Below are 6,101 nucleotides of genomic sequence, written 5' to 3'. Positions count from 1 at the left end.
TGACCCGCCCGGCGCCCTCCGCGCCCTCCCATTGGCCGAGCCCCGCCAGATGACTACGTTCGCCCGCGCGCGGGGCACGCTGGGAATTGTCGTCCGCCGGGAGCGGCGCGGGGGAGCGAGGGCGGCCCGGCGGGGAGGGGGGGCGGCCCCGGCCCCCCGCTCACGGGACTGCTCGTCACTGAGAGGCTCCATCGCGGTCAGGCAGCTTCGCACCTGCCCGCGCCTCCCGAAGGTGGCCCGGGCCGGGGAGCGGGGCCGGGGGTCCGACCGTTGCCGTTCCCCGCCGGAGCAGCGGAGAGGGGACGCGGGGCCTCGCCTCTGCCCGCGGCGCCCGCCCGGCAGCGCCGCTGCTGCCCGGGAGCTTTGCATGCGGGCAAGGCGTCCCTTGCGGCTCGCCGCCTGCCCCTCACCTTCCCCCTCGCGCGCCCTGCGAATCGCGGCCTCCCCTCCAGAACCTGCTGCCGGCCCAGTTTCACATTCTGTGACACGCTGCAAGTTAAATCGGATTTAACTTGGTCCCCTAAAGCTCACAGCAGCCACTGGCAGTGGACGTGAGAAGGGACTAAACAGACACGCTGCAATTTGTGCACGGCTGGGATAGGTTTTTTGGCTTTGCGTATCTACTCTTCTGTTCATTCGCCAATTGCCATTAGTTGTGCAACATACGATGTCCTGAATACAAATGATGCTTAGCGGAGCAAGCTATCCCAACTGTCCCCTTGCTACGAGGGACTGATTAGCTTCACTTCAGGACTTACACATGCACAGGAAAGACTGGCAGGGATCCTCAAGAGTGACAAAATACGCAGTCGGTTGTGGCCTGCAGGTAAGCGTGGGCAGTATCTTTGGGGCGAAGGTGAGCTCGCTTGTACAGCACAGCTCGCTTCGGAAGCCTGGGCCAGGTGAAGCAGCAGTGAGCAGCACTGTGTGTCTCAGTGATGTGATGCGCTGCTCCCGCGAAGTTAAGGGTGTATTTGCCTGGCAGTAGGAGGAACTGCTGTTCCTCGTATTGAGAGATCCCGATTTAGTCACCCTCCGCAGCCTGGATGTCACACAGGTTACGTTGTGAGGCAGTGACTTCTGGGCTTCCCCATGGGCTTCCACCTCCATGGCAATAGCTGCCCACCTCGCCCACAGTAACCGCCGCTGTACGTTGGTCGCTTTTCTCCCACTTGTCCGCATATCCAAAGCGACTCACTTCCCTGTATGTCCACCAAGAGGAGCGTGTGTAGGTGTGTGACTTCTTCTCCAAGAACACAAATATCAGACAAAATTAACCACCTCCCGTCCTGCACTGTGCAAACTCCGTCCCTTCCGTTTCTGTTGTCGCTGGCTTTGTAGCCAACTGGTGGACCCAGCAGAACCTGGCATGCTTTCCCCACACCCACCAGGATTTTTATCATTTTAAGCATATGATGGGAAACACCTATGATTTCTCAAGGAGCTGCAGCACACGCGGGAACGAGCCCTTTCCTAGACCCGCAGCAGCAGGCAGCTGCCGAAGACATGTTTCCTTCTCCTGCCTCCGCTTGCCCCCGAGCGCTCTATCGGCCCGCTCCTCGGGGTCTCCCCTCCCGCTCCCCCCGACCCCGCTCCCCACAGCGCACGGCAACGCCGGCGGAAGGGGACGGCGGTGGCCGCGGTCGCGCATGCTCCGCGCCCGGCGCATGCTCCGCGCCGGCGGGGGCAGCGGCCGCTGGCGGGCGGGGGGGGCCGGGCTGCCCCGAGCAGCGGCGGGGGGCCTCCAGGACCCCTGCCCAGCGGAGCCGGGGGAGCCCGGGCTGCCCCGAGCAGCGGCAGGGGGGCGCCGCGACCCCTGCCCAGAGGAGCCGGGGGGGTCCCGGGCTGCCCCGAGCAGCGGCGGGGTGGCGCCGGGACCCCTGCCCAGAGGAGCCGGGGGGGGCCCGGGCTGCCCCGAGCAGCGGCGGGGTGGCGCCGGGACCCCTGCCCAGGGGAGCCGGGGGGGGCCCGGGCTGCCCCGAGCAGCGGCGGGGGGCCGCCGGGACCCCTGCCCAGGGGAGCCGGGGGGGGCCCGGGCTGCCCCGAGCAGCGGCGGGGTGGCGCCGGGACCCCTGCCCAGAGGAGCCGGGGGGGTCCCGGGCTGCCCCGAGCAGCGGCGGGGGGGCGCCGGGACCCCTGCCCAGGGGAGCCGGGGGGGGCCCGGGCTGCCCCGAGCAGCGGCGTGGGGGCGCCGGGACCCCTGCCCAGGGGAGCCGGGGGGGGCCCGGGCTGCCCCGAGCAGCGGCGTGGGGGCGCCGGGACCCCTGCCCAGGGGAGCCGGGGGGGGCCCGGGCTGCCCCGAGCAGCGGCGGGGGGGCGCCGGGACCCCTGCCCAGGGGAGCGGGGCTGGGGTGTTTTTAATGTGTCGGGTTATTTAATAGAGCAGCCGCAATTGACCTTGTCCTCAGGTTTGTTTTTTTTTTCCTGTTTAGAAACAACTTGTGGGAGCCCAAAATCTGGCCGAGTCCTGGTTCAGAGTTTTAAAAACTTACAGATGCGGCTACCAAGGAGCTGTTTTTTAAGCTGGTGTGCCTTCGAGCTAACGTGGCTAAAGTGTTAGTAGCGGTGTCTGGTGCTCAAATGGCTGAAAGGAGTTAGGAGAAGGCCTGAAACAAGAGCTGGAGACCTCCCCAAAGAAAACCAGTGGATTTCACAAACTGGGTCTGAAATTTCTCTTAAGAGATCCGTAGAGTTTTGACAGGAAGAAACCAGAAATAAAAAATGTCTTACAAACCCGAATTGTAAGTGTTGCATTTTGGACAAGCAAGATAAAAAGACTAGAAATCAAATGCTCTGGACTAGAAGAAACTACTGGAAACAGTTGCAAGGAAAGGAATGACAGGAAATCAAGGAAACCTTTGGCCTGATTGTAATTTCCTGTCCAAACAGCTGGAACTAGGTCTAAGGGAGCTAAAAATAAGCCCCAGAAGGAAATCAAAGTTCCCACGCCAGGGTGGAAATCAGCAACCAGGATGGGGAATTGAGCCAGAAATTTTTTTTAGTAATACACAATTTTACATGCTGCTTCTATTCTGTTTGCAGCCTGGGGAGGGGGGGGAAGAATTACCCAGCCAAAGCAATATAAACATCTACTGTCTTGAAGAGAAAAAAAGAAAAGGTAGCGGTTGAAGTTAACCTGACTGTCCAAATGGAGTGCTAGAAAAGCTAAGAGAAAACGGTATTTCCAGGAGCTATATGTGGTGGCACAGTGCTAGTGGCAGCTTATAATTTGTTCCCAGAAATATAATTAATCAGATCACCTATAAGCCCTTAACATATAATGTGGCAACAGCTATCTTAATCGGCTATCTAGGGCCAGGTGTGTGCTAGAAGGAGCGGGGAAAGAAGGAATTCTGGCTGGCTTACTGGAGGACTTGCAAAAATTTGTGTCTTGCTGTGTGTACATACCAGCTAGGAATCCAGTCAGGATCCAGAGGACCAGTCTGTAGATTGACCATTTTATCAAGATACGTGAAAGGAAGCATTAGGTGCCTACAAAGCTATGATTTTTTTCTGGATCATGACTTATAGCCTTTATCAGAGTAAAATAGCCATTAAGAAGGCAGTGATTGTCATCATCCTCATCAGCTTGGCTCTGCATTTAATGGGGAACTGGGGATTAACAGCTGGTATGTGGTATTTTTGAACAATTAGAAAGAGACATAGTCCATTAACAGGGACAGTTGGCAACAATGCAAAATTCAAAACTGGCAATTCTGTTGAAAGCTGGTACTGAAAAAAATTGGGATGCGATAACAATTATTATAAATAAAATGCTGGCCAGCACAGACCTTGACAGATGGTGAAATCTACTTTCCCAGTTTGGGAAAGCGAGGGATGGTTGGAGATGGGAACTCACATACATGAAGAGGAAAAGCTTGGAAAGGCAGGCATCAGCTTCCTAGGACTTCATCTGGGCACTTAAGGCAATAATCTGAAGCTGGCTGTTGAATCACATCTGCGAAATGCACAGAAAAGTGGAACCTGGCACAAGCATGGTGGCTATTAGACCAGACATCTTCAGAAAAAGCTAGGAAGCAGAGCTGTAAGTTTACAGTTGATTTGTTGGATTGAGACAGTGAGTGGAAGCATGATCACTCTAGAATCTGAAAAGCAATTACGAGCTTTCTGATTATCAACCTGATTGCCAGCTTTTGTTGTAGTGAGTAACTGCATAGTAACTGAGTATTTCTGACAAGAGTAAGATTGTAAAGAGAGAAGGCAAAGATGTATCATATGAGTCAGTAGGATACAGGTATAGATGAACCCTTCAAGGAGAAGCAGGGATGAAAGAGCTTTTACTGTGTTTGATCCAATATAGTGCACTACATCTTAATGAGTTTGAAATATCTTCTCACTGGGAATTTCTCCAAGTTCAGAGATGTAGTTTGTCTTGGACTGATCATCACAAGTTTGATTGTGGGGGGCAAGGTCCTCCAAAGGGGACAGGACATCAACATATTAGCCAGGTCTATCAGTATGTGTTATTAACGATGAAAGACAAATCATGAGAGAAATTTATCTGGAAGATACATGTGAGGTTTTACCCAGTTCTTGGGCCTCACCTGTAGTACAGGTTAAGAAAGAAGTGGTAGCACTGGGGTGTTTGTGAACTCTGGCAAACCAAATTATGTCACTTGAAATAATTTTTACCCAGTATCACAAAGAAACAATACACTGGATGCTCTATCAAATTAAATCTGATTCTTAACCCTCAATTTCGAAGTGCAATATTAGGAGGTCAGTCAGAAGAACACTGAAAAGACTATTTTCCCTGCAGGACAAGGTCAGCAGCAAGTTAAAATAGCAGTTGCGGTGTGCAAACTACTAGCTGTATTTGAAGGCTATTGGATGATAGTCCTTCCTCAGCTCGTATATTATCTAGGCAAGGTAGTCTGGTACATGCTGCAAATGGTGTAAAGTAAGCTTAAAACTACTAATCAAAATAAACTGTAAGAGATATGACTTACTTCTAAAAGACCTTGCTTACTCCTGCAGGTGAGATAAGGGGAGAGATGGGGGCAAAATATTTCCATTGATAAAAAGGAAAAAATCTGTGCAAAATTGGCTCTCCCCTAGAGGTTGGCAGACATGCAGAGTTTCTGCAGGGCTTTTCTCTTTTGGAAGTTCTTTTGTGGGTTTGTCAATATTGCAAAACTATTTCATAAGTTGGGGAAGAAAAAGAAAACATCTCAGTGGTTGAGAGGCAGGGTTTGAGCACTTTCAGTTAAAAAAAAAGTTGTAACTGCCACTCTATCAGAGTATTCACATTTCAAAACCGTTTTCATATCAGATATGGGTGGTAGTGCTTACATTAGAACTCAAACATTGTGAGTTGGAGGTGACTTTGCACAGCAAAAGTCTAAATTCTCTGGCACCGATGGACATGAATTAGTAATGTTTACATTGGTTGAAAATAACTTCCAGATGTATGAAAGTTTCTTGTCATGATAGGCCACATATCCCTTCTGTTCTTTGAGCATGGCTGACATAGTTCTAGCATGTTAAGAAAACAACACTTAGGTAACGATTGCTGGGTTGGTTTTGGTTTGGTTCTTTTTTTCACTTCCACTCTCCCTGCTACTTTTGAAGCCGTTGGCTAATTTAGATCTACATGAGAGCACAAGTGTTAAAGATACCAAGTTTCTGCGTGTTTTGTGAAACGGTATCTGGAAAAAAGAACCCCTATTAATGTCCCACAGAGGGAAACGTGTAACTTAGGTTTTACCCTTCCAAGGGACAGCAGTCAGCTCGCCAACCTGTATACATGTAGTTAAGACTTAACTGCAGCCGGGCCTCTTGCCCATCTCAAATAGGTAGCGGGGGGCTAAGCAAAGGAAGGTTTATGGTTGTAGAAGGAGATGACTCATGGCATTCAGTGGCTAGAGTACAAATTCAGAGGAAACCTGGCTTTGTTAATTCTGTAGCTCATGGAAGAATTTATTCAAGCTTGGGATCTTTGGTGGTTGGAAAGACTGCAGTGTTCTGACTTTGTACCAGATGCTCATGCAAAGGTATTAATGCCGATACGCTGCTTAACAAAAAAAAAAAAAAGCAATAAAGCAAGAATTGGTTGCTCAGGAGAGTATAAGCTCATGAAG

Source organism: Pelecanus crispus, chromosome 6 (genome assembly GCF_030463565.1).
Source record: "Pelecanus crispus isolate bPelCri1 chromosome 6, bPelCri1.pri, whole genome shotgun sequence".
NCBI lineage: Eukaryota > Metazoa > Chordata > Aves > Pelecaniformes > Pelecanidae > Pelecanus > Pelecanus crispus.
Note: the sequence above shows the minus strand (reverse complement) of the source record.